Genomic DNA, 18,339 nt, shown 5'->3' on the forward strand with positions numbered 1-18,339 from the left:
GCTTGGGATCCAGATTAGGGCTTGTTTGGTGTTTTTATGAGCAACTCCAGAGCTTAGAGAGAGTAAATCGGAGGTCCTTTGGTCTATATACTTCATACAAAGGCAACCTTCATGAGTATTCTAACCTCATGCATGGATCAAAACCCTTGGAAAGGTCTTAATGGGTTGTTGGGAGCATATGGAGCATGCAAAGTCATAAAGTTGCCAACTTTATGCCTTAAGACGTCTTAATGAACCTAGATCTGAAGGTTGATGTTGAAATCCTGAGTATTAAACACTTAATGGAAAAGTAGCTTAACAGTGGAGTACGCTTGGCATACATGCAAGTACGCGCCGCGTACACTACATCCAATTAGTACGCTTAGTGTACATAAGAGTACGCGCCACGTACTCATCAGTTTTGGGCCTGTAGTGTTTTAGGCCTCGGGTTTGGCCAAGTAATGGAATTTTGTCTTTGGGCTTCAGTGGGCCATCATTAGTCACATGTTTTGGGCCAGGACTATGTTTAGGCTTAGGGTAAGACCCATTAAAGGGATTGGGCCCAATTGAGCAAGTTAGGCCAATGGTGGACCACTAGTGGGCTTGGAAAGCCTACCAAGTGTTGGGTTTTGATTTGAGGATTGGGCCTTAGTTTAGATCATATTAGGCAAGGGGTAAAATGGTCATTTTACCCTATGCATGGACTAAGGATTATGGTATGGACCCTAGTTGCTAATTGGGTATATTGTTTCCGTATTGATGGTCAGGAAGTGGTCAGGGCAACAACTAAGGATTTCTTTAGGAAGCTTTTACATTCGAGGCGAGTCTTCTCACCATACCAATGGGTCTAAGGCACCAAGGGCGGCCCATTTTATGATAGTCGGTATACTTGTTGTGTAGAGGCGTGTGGCATTTTTTTTCATTGATATGTGGTAGAGATAGCTTTTACAGTTAATGGTAGAGATAACCTGTATGGATAATGGTAGAGATAGCCTGTAAGGCTAATGGCGGAGAAAGCATGTATGACTAATGGTATAGATAGCTTGTATGGCTAAGGGTAAACATAGACTTGTGGCTAATGGAAGATATAGCTTTATAGCTAATTGATATGCGTTATGTGGTATAGGTAGCTTTATGGCTAATTGATATGTGTTATGTGGTAGAGTTAGCTTTGTAGCTGATTGATATGTGTATGTGGTAGAGGTAGCTTTTATAGCTAGCATGTTATGTGGTTTGTGTATTGGGTATGCTCTGGGGAACTCACTAAGCTTCATTCTTACAGGTTTGTTTATGGTTTCAGGTACTTCAGATTCCAAGGGCAAGGTGTGATGGTGTGGCGTGCACTCTCTCACAAACTTTTTGGGACACTCTGATGTTTGGAATAAAAGTTGTATTTGACTTATGTTTTGATAACAATTATAACCGGATTTCTTAATGTATGACATCATGTTTGCTTATTCTAAAATGAAAATTTTACTTTGAAAATTGGGTCGTTACAAGTTGGTATCAGAGCCTTGGTTTGAGGGATCCGGGCATACCCTTGGGTGTGTCAGGACTCAAACTAAGGAAATGGTAAAAACTGTTTTAAAAAAATAACATAAAAACATTTTGAAAGAAAGGAAAAGATGAGAGTGCAATGCACGTGATCAGCTGAGTCGAGTAAGTAATTCCCCAATTTTCTATCCATGTTATTCTCATATTTGAGCCATGTTGATTATATGGAACTTGCTATGTGTATTCTTTTTAAATTTTATATGGTTAGGAGCTTATAGCCTAAGAATGATTTATTTGGCCTTATTTCTTGTTCCTCGTATGGTTGTGGTCCTAGGGTAGAATCTTTTATTTGAAAGTCTATTTGATCCTTTTTCTATGTACAATTTGCATGCGTAAGGGCAACCTATCATGCTTGGATTGAATTATATGGGTAGAGTGGATCTTAGGGCAGCCTGAGATTGATGTATGCAATAGTTTATGGAATATGGTTTGGTTTTGGGATGAATTGGGGTTATCAGGTAGAGCATTGGGGAAAGGTACAGGTTGGTGTGGAAGCTAGTATTGGGCCTGTACTACTGAAAGCAAAAGATTTGTACCTGAACCAATGTTAGATCTAACGACTTCAAGGAGGACCAGTGTGGGGAGATCCCTTTATAGAGATCATGATCATTATGATTTATGATATCTCAATCCAGCATGGTGGTGACACGATTTAGAGCAGGGGGATCAGGATCGGGACCTGGAACTGGGGCAGGACCAAGCAACACTACTGATGTGATTGATGAGAGGCTGCGCGAGCTCATTGCAGCCGAGGTTACCAGGGGCATCCTTGATGTTACTCCAGTCATTTTTAGGACGGTCAAGGAGGGCATTATGGAGATCATGGAGGAGAGACTCGGATTATTAAGAGTTGAGATTGCTGCGGGCCAGATTGGGGCCCGAACTCCCTCGTTCCGGGAGTTCAAGGCATGTGGGGCGCCAGAGTTTTTTAGGGCCAGGGACCCCATTGTTAGCCGATGTTGGGTAGTGGATATCGAGAATGCCCAGCATACGATTTCTTGCCCAAATGTGGAAAAGGTGGGATTTACTTCTTGTTTGCTGAGAGACAGGGTCTGAGATTGATGGGGTGAGGTTACGAGTCAAGTGGGAGCAACCGGTGTGGTTGAAATAACCTGGGCCGAGGTTGTTCGGTGATTCGACTTGGAGATTGTACCAACCATTGAGGTGCAATGGCTTGTGAGGAGTTTCATGACCTTCAACAGACCACCGAGACTATGGCGGAGATCACCGACAAGTTTCAAGAACGAGCCTTGTTGATTTCGTAGTATGCTACTGATGAGGAGATGCAAAGGACGAGATATCATTCTATACTGAGGGATGATATCTCGGAGTTTGTGAGCTTTACAGGGTGCAAAACCCTGAACGAGATGGTAGAGAAGGCCCGGGAATGGGATATGGAGTTGAATTTCCGCACCAAGCAGAAGCCAGAGCAGACGCAGGTAGCGAGGGATCAGGCTAAGAAGCCGAAAACCTCAGACATTTCCAACTGGGGTCAGTAAGTTCAGGTTCGGTGTGTCAAGTGCAGTAGGGTGCACGGTGGAGCTTGTCGTATCACAAGCACGGGACGCTATGCATGTGGCCAGTAGGGCCACTTGAGCAGGGACTGCCCCACGAAGGGTTTGATTTGTTTTCACTGCAACCAGACCGGCCATAAGTGGGTCAATTGTCCAAGGTTGCAAGGAGGGGGAGCGGTGGCGGCGCCTGCACCCGCCACGATGAGGATTACCGATGGCCGCCCTTCAAAGGCGGACACTCCAGCGGTGAAGAGTCATGCATTTTAGTTGATCACTGAGGAGGCTCAGGAAGTAATGGACGTTGTGGCCGGTACGTGTCTATTATTCACTGCTCTTTATTATTCATATGTATGATTGGTATGTTATGCTCTTATAAGGACGTTTTTGGTCGATGGTATGTCGGTGCATGTTTTGTTGATTCAGGTGCTACCCAATCGTTCGTGTCTCTTGCGCTTAGCAAGAAGTCTCGTGATGCGTTGGGAACCTTGGTTGCCGCTCGAGGTAGAGATTGTAAATGACCGTGCGTCAAGTGTCTCAAGAGTGGTGTCAGGTCTAGAAGATAGAGTTATTGGCATGGTTGGGATTCAAGAAGTGATACCTGGTTTTCAGTAGTCATGATGTCTGGAAGGGTTATTCATGGAGCTGTAGCCCTGTTAGTCGTCAGCCTTCGGCAGACTGTCAATTAGATGGGAGAGGGTTTGGGAAATCCTTCACTTCTCGTGGTTCGATCGGATCTAGTTAAATCTAAGTGAGAGAGAATCATTCAGATATCCAGGATGGAAGCGAGTGTGAGACGAGGATGTGTTTCACATCCCCATTGGGGGAGGAAAGGCGGTCTTAGGGGGCCAACTAAATATACATGATAGTGAGGGATGGGAGTTCGGGAAAATCCCCAACTTTTAGATCGAATCTTCTTGACGTCATATAGTAGGATTTGGAGGAGGGTACCTGGTTGGGTCCAATCAGTAGTTGAGTTCGGCTGGGAGTGTTGTATGTCCACGGGTGCAGCTGTAGCATTAACGGATTTGTTCCGATGGTTTAGACCAGGGTAGACTAGTTCGGAAGGTCATGGGGAATCCATAGCTTAGGTGGAATTAGGGTAGGTAATGATGATTAGATCGGATTTATGTGGTCGATCCCGGATGTTATGGGATTTCAGAGTGGAATTGGTAGAGATTGTTGAGGCAAGGGTTTGAACCCTGAGTTGCAGGACCTTTTGGATAATTGGTGCAGGATGCAGAAAGGCTACGACTGGGTGGTCCTCATATTTGATCTTTTGGAAACTTGGTGGTTGGACCGGGTGCAAGGCTAGTAATCTCGGAAATCGGCTAAGGATGCCTGATTACCATTCGGGTAAGGGTAATCGGAAGTTATGATGCATAATGGATCCTGAAGGAGTGGCAGAGTATCGGCCCATTTTAGAAAGGCATCGGAATCAGGGTTCGCGTGGATTCAGTTCAGGATTTTGGTTCCGTGAGATGGGATTCGGGAGTGTAAGGATGCCAAGGGCATCATATGCAGTATACCAAGGTAACGAATGGGTATGGTTTGATGGTGGCATAAGCCAACACGATGTACCTCGAGTGGTTCCATCAGTAATGGGACCATGGCATGTTGAATCTAAGAAAAGTCAGATTAAGGGAGGTCGGGTGTGATGTCAGTCTATAGTTGTTCTAGTAGCATTAGTTGTTGTGTCGGATTTAGTAACGACGGGTTGTCAGCTAGTCATGATCGGATAGATCAAGGATTGAAGGAGTCGAGAGAGGAGGCATCGTCAGGGCAGTTATTTTCGGTTGGGGTGTAATTCAGAGGTCATGCGAGACTGTTAAGCGTGTATCTCTGGCTCAGCAATCGGGAAGGTGTTTGGTGTTTCAGAAAGTTGGCAGGAAAGTTGGGACCAGGAAGGTCCCGATCGTTCTTCAGGAAAGCAGTCATATGGCAACAATAGGAATGGGAGTGAATTCAATGATTTGGAGCCTGTGAATAAGATTATGGGTTATTCAGTAGTCGCAATAGTCAGTGACTTTTGTTCTTTAAGAAGCCTCATGGTATCACGGGTGGGAAGTATTCTATCTAGGCCGGTTTCTCGAGGCTTTGGGTTACAAATGTAATAGATGTGATCAGGTTGCAAAGAAATCGTTCATATTCGGATTCTAGAACCCACGAGGGTTAGTTTTGATTGCCTTGGGAAGATTGGAGTATCCCCGGGTTTGTGGATGTGGTAGTCAGGTAGTCTGGTATGTTGGGGATGGTGATGCATGAATTCGAGAATGAAGTCTAGTTTAAGTGGGGGAGAGTTGTAACGCCCTATTTGAAATTACTCGGTTGGGGCCTCGGAAACCAAAGGGGTAGGACGATTCGGTTTTTTATGGGTCCCGGGATTTATCCAAAAGGGTTTAGGCTTGGAGGTGTCGGAAACGGACTTGGAATAAAGGAACTTTGACACTTTGTATTTATTGTTCATTTTAGCCCCTAATGGAAAATTATTGACAAGATGATCCCATGCATGCAAGGTGGCCAACTCGAGAGTACACCCATCGTAATCTTGGGTACACCCAACGTAGAAGGAGTAAATGATCGCGGGTGAATGGATACGTACGCCCATAGTCGCTAAACCCTAATTTTTAGGGTGTGACACTATATAAAGAACATTACACCCTCTAGGGTCAGCCTCCTTCTTATCCTTTAACCCCTCTTCGAAAACTTATCCCTAATAGTGAGAGTGTAAGCTTGTAAGTCCATCTTGGAGTGCATTTTGGTGTTCTTGAAGAGGAGTGATCATCTTGGAGTATCATTGACCAGGGAAGAGCTTTTGGATCCATGTTCGCTAGATCATTTGCAAGACTCAGAAGGTATAAAGTTTCTACCTTGCTATCTTATAACTTGGGGCGTAGATTAGGGCTTGTTTGTTGTTTTTATGAGCTTTTGTACTATCTCTTGGGAGTTGAGCAACTCCAGAGCTTAGAGAGAGTAAATCTGAGGTCCTTTGGTCTATATACTTCATAAAAATGTAACCTTCATGAGTATTCTAACCTCATGCATGGATCAAAACCCTTGGAAAGGTCTTAATGGGTTGCTGGGAGCATATGGAGGATGCAAAGTCATAAAGTTGCCAACTTTATGCCTTAAGACGTCTTAATGAACCTAGATATGAAGTTTGATGTTGAAATCCTAAGTATTAAACACTTAATGGAAAAGTAGCTGAACAGTGGAGTACGCTTGGCGTACATGCAAGTACACGCCGCGTACACTACATCGAGTCAGTACGCTTAGTGTACATAAGAGTACGCCCCGCGTACTCATCAGTTTTGGGCCTGTAATGTTTTAGGCCTCGGGTTGGGCCAAGCAATGGACTTTTGTCTTTGGGCTTCAGTGGGCCATCATTAGTCACATGTTTTGGGCCAGGATTATGTTTAGGCTTAGGGTAAGACCCATTAAAGGGATTGGGCCCAATTGAGCAAGTTAGGCCAGTGGTGGACTGCTAGTGGGCTTGGAAAGCCTACCAAGTGTTGAGTTCTGATTTGAGGATTGGGCCTTAGTTTTGGACCATATTGGGTCAGGGGTAAAATGGTCATTTTACCCCATACATGGAATAAGGATTATGGTATGGGCCCTAGTTGCTAATTGTGTATATTGTTACAGTATTGATGGTCAGGAAGTGGCCAGGGAAACATCTAAGGAGTTCTTCAGGAAGCTTCTGCATTCGAGGTGAGTCTTCTCACCATATCAATGGGTCTAAGGCACCAAGGCTGACCCATTTTATGATAGTCAGTATACTTGTTTTGTAGAGGTGTGTGGCATAGTTGTTCATTGATATGTGGTACAGATAGTTTTTACAGCTAATGGTAGAGATAAAATGTATGGCTAATGGTAGAGATAGCTTGTAAGGCTAATGGTAGAGATAGCATGTATGGCTAATGGTAGAGATAGCATGTATGGATAAGGGTAGAGATAGCCTTGTCGCTAATGGTAGAGATAGCTTTATAGCTAATTGATATGAGTTATGTGGTAGAGGTAGCTTTATAGCTAATTGATATGTGTTATGTCGTAGAGGTATCTATATAGTTCATTGATATGTGTATGTGGTAGAGGTAGTATTTTTCGGTAGCTCTGGAAGATCTTCACAAAAACCTGACTCCTCGCGGGCAGAGCTTCAGCTCGGGAATCTTACTTCTCGGGATCTTCAAGGATTCGGGACTTGCTTTGGGTCTTGGGATTAATACTGGGGCTTCAGGATACTTCTGCACGAAAAACGAGGTAAATGGGAGAGAGAGAGAGAGAGAGAGAAAGAGAAGAGGAATTGAGCAAAGAAACTCGGAAGCCTTGACTCCCTTTTATAGGGTCTGGATCCTCGATTTATGCTGGGTGTAAATCTAGGTACGCTGGGCGTAACCTGGATCAGGCCACTGACTACCCCCATTTGGATAATATCGTATATTTTATAATTAAATTTAATATCGAAATTATTTAATAAATTTCAAAAATTCTTATCTTCCTCATACGAACTCCTTTTTCGACATTCTTTATATCCCCGCGTAGGTGAGACTATGCTCTATAACTTTCGTTTAGACTCTGTCGACTAATTTTGAATTTATTTTTATTATTTATTTTTAGTAGGCCGGGACAGGAAAACTCCGTTATAAATTCATAACTTCTTCATCCGATGTCCATTTTCGCCTATCTTTTTATTGTTTCACTACTATTAACGAGATCTTCGATTCTTGTTTAGATTGTTTCAGCTAAAAACTGCTCGGTCTCAAATCGAGTATTCGGGATGTATACCGCTAACTCGAAACTTAGAAAAATCATAACTTCCTCATACGAAGTCAGATTCGGACGTTCTTTTTATGCACGCTCATGGTTTAATGAACTCTATAACTTTTGTTTAGATCACTAAGGCTAAATATCACTCTAACGTGAATTCACTTTTTACGTCATTCAACGCCGTGCCGGTTCTGTCGCGAAACTTCGACAGGTCATAACTTCTTCGTTATAACTCGGATTTTGGCGTTCTTTATATGTACGGAATCCTTGTAACATATACTACAACTTAGTTAAGATTATTCCTTCAAAATAATCTTCCATAAAAAAGTCATTTTTGACGCTTAACTTCTCTAAATTTACTAGCCCTGATCTACGAGCGTTACAATTATCTCCTCTTTTGGATGATTACGTCCTGGAATCATCAACGAAACAGGGCTTGAACAATGATTCCGTATGTTACCTCTTCATCCTAGGTAATGTAACTTCTATGTTTCCTCGAAAGAGTATTTAAATGTAGGGCTTCTTGACTGCAGACTATGCTCAATCTTGCATCTGCTTTTCGTACTATGTTGTACTTTCAATCATAACCTTCGAGTTACCAAATAAGTCCTTATTGTGGACTCCTTCTTCTTCTTAGAATAAATACATTCCTTTATCTATTGTAACAGACCGATGGGTCGTGCTCCATGACCTCTCATCGCATGATGCAATGCTTACACTCAGGTCTTTTAGAGTTAAATTCCAGAATGAATATACCTTCCTTCATATTCTAATGTGATATAATCACATTTTAGCATGTAGCATTTCTAGCTATAAACTTCATTAACAACGAGCGCGATACATTCGATCGTATTAATTTCAACCTTCTGACTTACGTCAGATGTTACCTAGAACTTGGTTCTCTTAACCACGTAACATATTCACCGTAGTCGGACTTAATTTGATATGACCACTAGGGTCGGAATAACAACCATCTTACTAGTCACTACCGAAACAAGGGTAATGACACACTTGAACAAAACAAAATCAATTACTGGCTTCTTGGTAACCTTGTGACTTTCCCTGATCCAAGTGCGAGTCCTGTGCTTCCGGTAGTATATGCATCTACTACCTTTCACACCTACTCATACTCGTCCCAAGTATTATCTCGTAGTCGACCAAGTCACCATAAAAGAAAATCATACAATCATTCAACACACCAGATAACAAAACTAGGGTTTATATTACTTTCTTAAAACTATTACACAAAAGTTCAAGTTCACCCTATACTATGCCTCTAATAGGCTACACCATAAGTTACTGTTCACATTGCTACTTCATAACTTGATCTTCGGATATAAAATCTTCATTTCTGATTCCTTGCATTGCCATCTGCTTCATCAAGGATCATCTGAAATGCTCTTGCCTTTAGCTTGGGTGGCGCCTCTAGCCTTGTTGCTTGATTTTTCCTTGGGCAGTCTTGCTTGAAGTGCCCCTCTTTGTTACATTTGTAACACACCTTTTTGTTGAAAATACATTCATCGGCGTAGTGCCCATGCTTTCCACACTTGAAACATGTCACCTCCGTGCCACATTTTCCTGAGTGCTTTTTTTTGCACTTATCGCACCACCTTGCCTCATCCCTTCCTCCTCCTCCAGACTTCAAGAATTTTCTTTTCTTATTAGAACCTGAAGTTCCTTCTAACTTTCTCTTCTCACCAACTTCAACCTTACTGGCGGTCCTCCCCTAGATCATATTCTCAACATACTTGGCAGCCCAAATAGCTGCCTCTAGAGTAGGTGTCTGACGCACTGGCACCGCATACTCCTAAGGGAGTTCCTTTGCGTACTGGTCGACTTTTGTCAGTTCTTCTGGGACGATGCACAAAGCAAACTCCATCTTGTCTGTGAAGGCATTAGTGTATTCATCCACTGACATGCTGCCTTTCTTCAATATCAGAAATTTGTTTTACAACTCTAGCAGGTTTTGGGCCGAGCAGAACTTACGCTTGAATTACACTAAGAACTCTGCCCAGGTCAGTTGAGTGGCTCATTAGGGCTTAGGATCTTCCACAGAGTATTCTACCAACGAACAGCCCCACCCCTGAATTGACGTACTACGAAAGTGGTCTGCATCTTGCCTCCGTAACCACATGTCATGAAGGCTAGCTCCATTTCTGATATCCAATCCATAACTCAGATCGGATCCTCCTTTCTAGTGAAGGTCGATGGTTTGCAAGTCAAAAAATCCTTATACTTGCATCCCATTCCATCATTCCTTCCATTCTGGTTGTTTTGCCTAACTATCGATGGGTTGGTTTGACCAACAGATCCACTGAAGTTTCCTCCTTCTGAGTGCCCTTCATTTAATTCAGGCTTTTCCACTTGAATTGACAGTTCTTCACGCTTCTGTTGAAGCAACCGCCTGGTCTCTTCCATGTGACAATCCAACATCATTTGAATCATCATTTGTACACCAGCCATCGTTATTGGCTCGAGTGCAGTAGCTACAACAGGTATTTGTTCAATCACTCTTGGTTGATTCCTGCTTTCATTTGCATTTCCAACTCCACTTCTGGTTCTTACCATTTTTCATCTACACACTGAATATGGTGAATTTAAATCCTCAATCACGATAGATAATTAAGTCATCCTTATCACTCCGAAACGTTTACATGCTAGTTCTAATATCGTAATCAAACACTTAGAATCCTACACACATAATGTTTTCAGATCCGGTTGGCAACAGACCATAGATCCGAATAAATAATATCATATATGGAAAACATATTACATTTAGCACATAAAAGCATTTTAGGCATCATTCCTAAAATATACTAGTGCTCGTGTCAATTTAGGTGTACTACCTAACATATTTTTGACACACTCCTCACGATCATTACTTAGCATTCTAAGTTTAAGTCTAGAAATTTCCTACAAAATTCCTAGTTCGTTTAAACTAATGCTCTGATACCAACTGTGACATCCCCAATTTCTCGGCCAGAAAAGACCGATTTGTTTATGCTTTGTTTTTAAAATCAGAGTAATCTTTTAAAGAAAACAGTTGCGGAATTTGTTCCCAAAATATGATAAAGATTTATCAAAACATTTCTTTAAAGAAATGTATTTTCATTATATAACAAAATCTCGGGATGTCATGTTCCGATACAGACACATAAGCATAAACAGAACTTACATTATTTACACTAAACATTTTACATCTCTTTTAATCTCTCAATGAAATATATCTTTGTATCGATACCTGTGATACAAAGAAAACTGAGTGGCTCAGGCTTGGGAGCCTGGTGAGCATATAGGGTTTTCAACCCACAATAATATAATTATTATATTCAACCATCAAACAATTAACCCAATTACCCATCTCCATTATCTTCTTTATTTCTTAGGATTTTACCCTAAGAATTCAACTACCTGTCATTCATTCATTCCTAAGGATTGGCCTAAGGAATTAGCACAAAATCTATTGCTACATAAGGCGCATCTACCACCATCATCCTTTAAGCGCCTCTGTCAGGATTACGTCATACACTATGAGGCGTGACTGCCAGGTTTATGACATTCTCTTTTAGGCTCATCTACCAACATTATCCTATAAGCGCACCTGCCAGGATTATCCTATAAGCGTATCTGCTAGTATTATAACATTCTCTATTTGGCGCATCTGCCGACATTATCCTATAAGCGCATCTGCCAGGATTACGACATTCACTACTTGGTGCATCTACCGATATTATTCTTAAGCGCATCTTTCATACCTCATCATTTTATCACACACCAACTATCTCATCTACCCATGTTCTACCCAACATATTTGTAGATATAAAATACATATACATTTTAACTCATTTAAAAACTATATAAAACATCCATTCCACACTCATCTCAAATAAACAACAATATATAAACACATAGCACGTATTTTATAACAATTACTTCATATTTAGGTGTTAGAAGAAAGTAACCGCACAGTCACCCAAACATATACTTGATACATTCAAACAATACTTGTATTATACTCGTGTTTATGAAAAGGACTATACACCCACACATATGAAAAACTTTATATTATACACATAGCACGTATTTCATAGCAAATACTTAATATTTATGCGTTAGAAGAAAGTAACCACACACTCAGGTGCTGTTTGTTTTTTCGAAGCGAAAATTCATGAAGTCTGCAGACCACCTCTGCAATCCTCTGTAGCAGAAGAGGTGGAACAAACGGCTGCAGCCTATAATAAGAAGCATGTTTGTTTTTTAACATCTGCAGACTGCTGCGGTAAACTAAAATTTAAATAAACTAATTTTATAAACTGAAATAATTCTCAACATTGAAATTTAATAATTCTAGTCTTAAAACATTGAAATAATAATAACAATAACATGTAAAAAACAAAAATATAAAACTTTTTTTTAAAAAAAAACATTAAAAAATGTAAAAGAAGCTAATAGTTTTATTCTAGAAAACAAAAAACTAATTTAAAAAAAGCATTAAAAAAGAAAATAATAAAAAATTTAAGAAAGTATTGCAAACGTTGTCTACAAAGTTCGTAAAAAATTACACACATTAAAAAAAATGTAACTGAAATTGAAAATATAACGGTAAAAAAAAACAAATTAAAAAAATCGTGGAAATTATAAAAATAAATTGTATCACATCCGTAAATAAAAATTTAAGAAAATCAAAGTTTAAAAAAAAAGAGATTAAAAAAAAAGTTATACAAAAATTCTTAAAAAAACACTTAGAAAAAATGAAAGCTGAAGATGTTAGAAGAGGCAAGTCAAGTGCTGCGCCACGCAGCACACGCGCAGAGGTTTTGTAGTCTGAAGTCTTCCAAAAAACAAACTGCTGCGAGAGGGAAAGTGCTGCGCGTGTGCTGCGCCGCGCAGCAATAAGTGGTTTGAAGAGGTTTTTTTAGAAAAATAAATAGCACCTCACTTGATCAGAAGATGATCGGACAGCACTACGGCTTGTAGAAGTAGTATTCTTCGGTAGATCTGGAAGATTTTCACAAAAACCAGACTCCTCGCGGGCAGAGCTTCGGCTCGGGAATCTTACTTCTCGGTATCTTCAGGGCTTCGGGATTTGCTTCGGGTCTCATGATTAATATCGGGGCTTCGGGATAATTCTTGCACGAAAAACGAAGTAAAACGGGAGAGAGAAGAGGAATTGAGCAAAGAAACTCGGAAGCCTCAACTCCCTTTTATAGGGTTTGGATCCTCGATTTACGTTGGGCGTAAATCTAGGTACGCTGGGCATAACCTGGATCAGGCCGCTAACTCCCCCCCCCCCCCCCCCCCCCGGTTGGATAATATCGGATATTTTATAATTAAATTTAATATCGAAATTATTTAATAAACTTCAGAAATTCATATCTTCCTCATACGAACCCCGTTTTCGACATTCTTTATATCCCCGCGTAGGTGAGACTACGCTCTACGACCTTTGTTTAGACTTCGTCAGCTATTTTTGACTTTATTTTTATTATTTATTTTTAGTAGGCTGGGATAGGAAAACTCCGTTATAAATTCATAACTTCTTTATCCGATGTCTGTTTTCGCCTATCTTTATATCATTTCACTACTATTAACGAGATATTCGATTCTCGTTTAGATTGTTTCGGCTAAAAACCGCTTAGTCTCAAATCGAGTATTCGGGCTGCAAACCGCTAAGTTGAAACTTAGAAAAATCATAACTTCCTCATATGAAGTCAGATTCGGACGTTCTTTTTATGCACACTCATGGTTTAAAGAACTCTACAACTTTCGTTTATATTGCTACGGCTAAATATCAATCTAACGTAAATTCACTTTTTACGTCATTCAGCATCTTGCCGGTTCTGTCGCGAAACTTCGATAGGTCATAACTTCTTCGTTATAACTCGGATATTGGCGTTCTTTATATGTATAGAATCCTTGTAACATATAATACAACTTATCTAAGATTATTCCTTCAAAAATAATCTTCCATCAAAAAGTCATTTTTGACGCTTAACGTCTCTAAATTGACTAACACTGATCTATGGGCGTTACATTGTCACTAGAGGTCATCATTAAATGTTTATAGCTTAAAAAAGATATGCTACAGAGATTGTATCTTGAGTAAAGATGTCTAATTGCAAACTATCTCTTACCCCTTCACAAACTACTGCACAATTTGATGGTACAAGCCCCCGAGTTGAGGATCCGACTCAATATCGCAGTCTCGCAGGTGCTCTTCAATATTTGACATTCACTCGCCCAAACATTTTATATGTTGCTCAACAAGTCTGCATCTACATGAATAACACAAGAGAGCTCCATTTTATTTCTCTTAAACAGATTCTCGTGATCTTATTGCATAATCGGATGTTGATTAGGCTAGTTGCCGTACTTCCAGGCGCTATACTTCTGGATACTGTGTTTTTCTCGATCAAAGTTTACTCTCATGGTCTTCTAAAAGACAAGGCACCATTTCGAGATCTGGTGTTGAGTCAGGGTACCGCATAGTTGCAAATGTGGTGGTTGAAACAAGATGGCTTCACAATTTATTATAGGAATTATATTACCCTCCTCTTGCTGCTACTCTGGTTTTCTATAATATTATTACTGCAGTTTGTAATGCCCACAAAATAGGGCTAGATAATTACAAAATAAAAGGATAATTATTCATCATAATGGCAAATATATGTTTTTAATAGAAGCTTATTTAAGATAAATAATCTAAATAAAAGTCATAATATGCGTTAAATCGAGAGCGTGAATATAGCGAACTCCTAAATCCGACTTTACATGAGGAAGTTATGATTTTTCGAAGTTTCAACGTAGTAGTATACGACTTAGAAACCTAAATTCAAATCAGTCTATTTTTAGAAAAAACAAACTAAACGAGAGTTGAAAATCTCGTCAATATCTATCCTTCAATATAAATATAGCTGAGAACGGATATTGTATGAAAAAGTTATGATTTTTATATGGACTTTAACAACCTAAGGCAGTTAAAAATATAGCTTTAAAAGTAAAGTGAGAATTAGCCGATGGGGTCTTAATGAATGTTTTATAAATGTAACACTACGACTCCTAGGTATAAATTTTAAAGCTTTATATTCATAATTATAGACCTACTCGACGAGTTGGCTGCCCCAACTCATCGTGTAGAGACTGATCATGTCGTATGGTTTATGGAACCTACTCAACGAGTTGGTGGACCCCAACTCGACGAGTAGAGGTTGTGCATGAAAACCATAATTTTTTGGGTTTGCACCCTATTTAAAGGACCTTAAGTTCTCCTTCCAACCTCCTTACCACCTTTTCACATCCAGAAGCAAAACCTAATCGAGCTAACCCCTATTTTGAGTGTGTATGAGGCTAAAAGTGTATGTTTGGTGCATTACTTGAAGAAACATGAAGATTTAGAAGCATGACACGAGAAGGGGCTTGTAGATCCAACATCTACATCGTTTTGGCATTCATTTGAAGGTAAAAAGTCATTACCTTAATCATTTTATTGTTAGATATCTTCATTCAAGAGTTTAGGGCCATTTCTAGCATATCCTTGAAGCATTTATGGTTTTGAGCATGATTTGAAGTTGTAACTTCAGATTTGGACTCCTCTAGGCCCTCATTGACATAAAGTCCCAAGCTTTATGAAGCTTTGGTCCTTTTCCATGCCCTAAACCTCTTCCTAAGGCTAGTTTTGAGTGTTTTAGCTTCTTGAAGCCTTACATGCACATAAAGGTAGCAACTTTATGTGGTAAATACACGATAGGTGGCTAGATCTATAGTATGGAGCCTTGGTTTTGCATAAAACCATCTGAATGAGAAAAGAACTGAAGGAACTCGAAGAGTTGCATAGTTAGCTCGACAAGTTGGATGAGGGTTTCTCGTTTTCTGGATTCTACATGAACTCGGCGAGTTAATGAGATGAATCGATGAGTTGGTTAGGGATTTCCCGATATTCTGGATGATGCATGGACTCGACGAGTTGCTTGGTAACTCGGCGAGTTGATTGGGGTTTTCGCGATTTTTGAGTTCTGAAGGAACTCGATAAGTCTATAAGTTTCACTAGACTAGTTGGGTCAACAAGGACTGTTGACTTTGACTTGGACCAAGGGTTGACGAGTTTGACTTTTGAGGGTATTTTGGTAATTCGGGAATTTATGAAAATTGATCAATGGTGGTTGTAGGTGTTGGTGTTTGGAGTCGTGTTTCGGGAGTTTGATTTTTCAGTTCCATTGAACATTGTGAGGTGAGTTCTTCTCACTATATCAACAGGGTCGAAGGCATCAACGCTGAGCCTTCTTTTGGATTGTTATCCTTGTTATCGCATGATGATATGCTTAGTGACCTGTTAGGTCGGTATCTTGGTATATAGGATGATGATATGTTTAGTGACATGTTAGGTCGGTATCCTGGTATATAGGATGATGCTATGATTAGTGATATGTTAGATCGATTTGACTTTTTATACATGCTAGCATTGTTATCTATGTGTTGATTGTATGCTTCGGAGTGGGTTGAGGCGGACCTGCTTTGTGTTGTAGGCCAACATACCAGGGCTGCCCGGATACACTACATCCCCAATGGGGCATATCAGTCAGGCTAAAGGCCCGCAGAACGGTCCAGACATGTTGAAGGCTCAGTAGGGCGGACCAAACACGCTGAAGGTTCTGAGAGTGGGCCAGACAGACTGAAGCCCGGTGAGGGCGGTCCAGTCAAACTGTAGAATCTATATGCATGTTCTTTGTTATGATATGGTCATGGTTCGTATGACATTGGTATTTTAGGGGAACTCACTAAGCTTTGTGCTTACAATTTTGGATTTTGTTTCAGGTACTTCGGATGATCGCAGAAAGACGAAGGCGTGATCGTGCACCTTCTCACATTTTATGATTTTGATTTCTAGGATACACTGATATAAAACTGTGACATCCCCATTTTCACAACCAGAAAAGACCGATTTTGTTGGGTCAAAATATGGTTTATACTTTGCTTTTATTGGCAATTGTATTTTTCTATAATATTTTTGGAGTTTATGGTCATGTTTACGGCTGAGTTTACGGCCGTAAACACCTTGCGGCCGTAAACTCATTTATGACCCATTTGTTTCCGGCCCATGTTCCCTTAGTATAAATATAGGTGTTAGGGTGAGGAGTAAATACGGATGAACCCTAGAGAGTTTATGACCAGAGAAATAGAAGAACTATTGTGTGTTAGTGTGTGTGTGTGAATCTCTTGTATCGGGATCATCATTCTATTCATTAATACATTGAGATTCATCTTATTCCTGTTCTTCTTCTCTTCTATTTTATCTAACATCATCCGTTTGATTGGGATTCCGCACCATCAAATGGATCTGATTGATAAACAGACAGATTAGGGACTTTACAATTGATATCAGAGCCAAGTTGTATCAGTCAAGTTTGTCAGATTTGGAGCATTATTTGATCTTATTTTCAAAATATTCTTGCGTTTTTAGATAGATCTCTGAAAAATAAGGGGGGTTTGTTCTTTGTGTTTTTCATAAAAAAGGGTTTTTGATTGAGTTTTGGAGCAAAAAATGGCAAAATTTTCGCACTTAAGAAAAATACGACGCAAGTTTTGGAGGCTGCGAGAGTCGAACTCGAAACCTCCCATCCATCATCCAGTGCCTCAACCAACTCCTCTATCATCAACTTTGTTCCTTTCCTCCGCATTCTATACTCAAAAACACTCCTTTTCGGTTCCAAGTTTTGCAAAATTGTCATTTTTACCCCAAAAATTAAATTTCTTTTATTTTTAAATTCTTTTTTCATCAAAATAATAATAATAATAATAATAATAATAATAAAATAATAAAAAAAATTATTTATTTCTGACTTTTATTTTTTAACTTTTGACCTTAAATTTTGACTTTAACTTTCAAGTTTGACCTTTGATTTTAAACTTTGACTTTTTCGTTTAACTATGAAATTTTCAAATTTAACTTTTCAGTTTGACTTTTAAATTTGACTTTTCAAGTTTGACTTTTGAGTTTAACTTTTTAAATTTCACTTTTAAGGTTGACTTTTATAATCAAAGGGTTTGACTTTTAAGTTTGATTTTGGCTTCTAGTTGTGTTTTTAAATTGATTTTAAGGTCTACGAGGGAGTTGAAACATGAAAGAGAGTCGTCAGGATATGTTAAGACAAATTTCAACATTTTCGATTATATCCCTGGAGAAGCCCTCGAAACTTATTTGCAGCGTGTTAGGCGTGTCAAACCCAACAAATAAAGGGGTACGATATACTCCAAAATAATCTCACTATATTGCACTAAAAGGTAGCACAAGGCAAGCAGGGTCGATCCACCGAGACACGGGACAATTGGTCTATACCTATTTGCACAAGGTACTATGGTCACCAATAGTAAAGAGAGGGGGGTTTAGAATGTAATGATTAAACAAACAATTAATAACATAAGCAATCAAATAAATGCGTGAATTAAATTCAGAATTTGTAAGGACTCCAACCCCGTGTATGATAATTTAGCAATGTGACTCAAATATGACACAATATTCGTTCAATTCTAT

This window comes from Lactuca saligna, chromosome 3 (genome assembly GCF_052625555.1).
Source record: "Lactuca saligna cultivar CGN05327 chromosome 3, ASM5262555v1, whole genome shotgun sequence".
Lineage (NCBI taxonomy): Eukaryota > Viridiplantae > Streptophyta > Magnoliopsida > Asterales > Asteraceae > Lactuca > Lactuca saligna.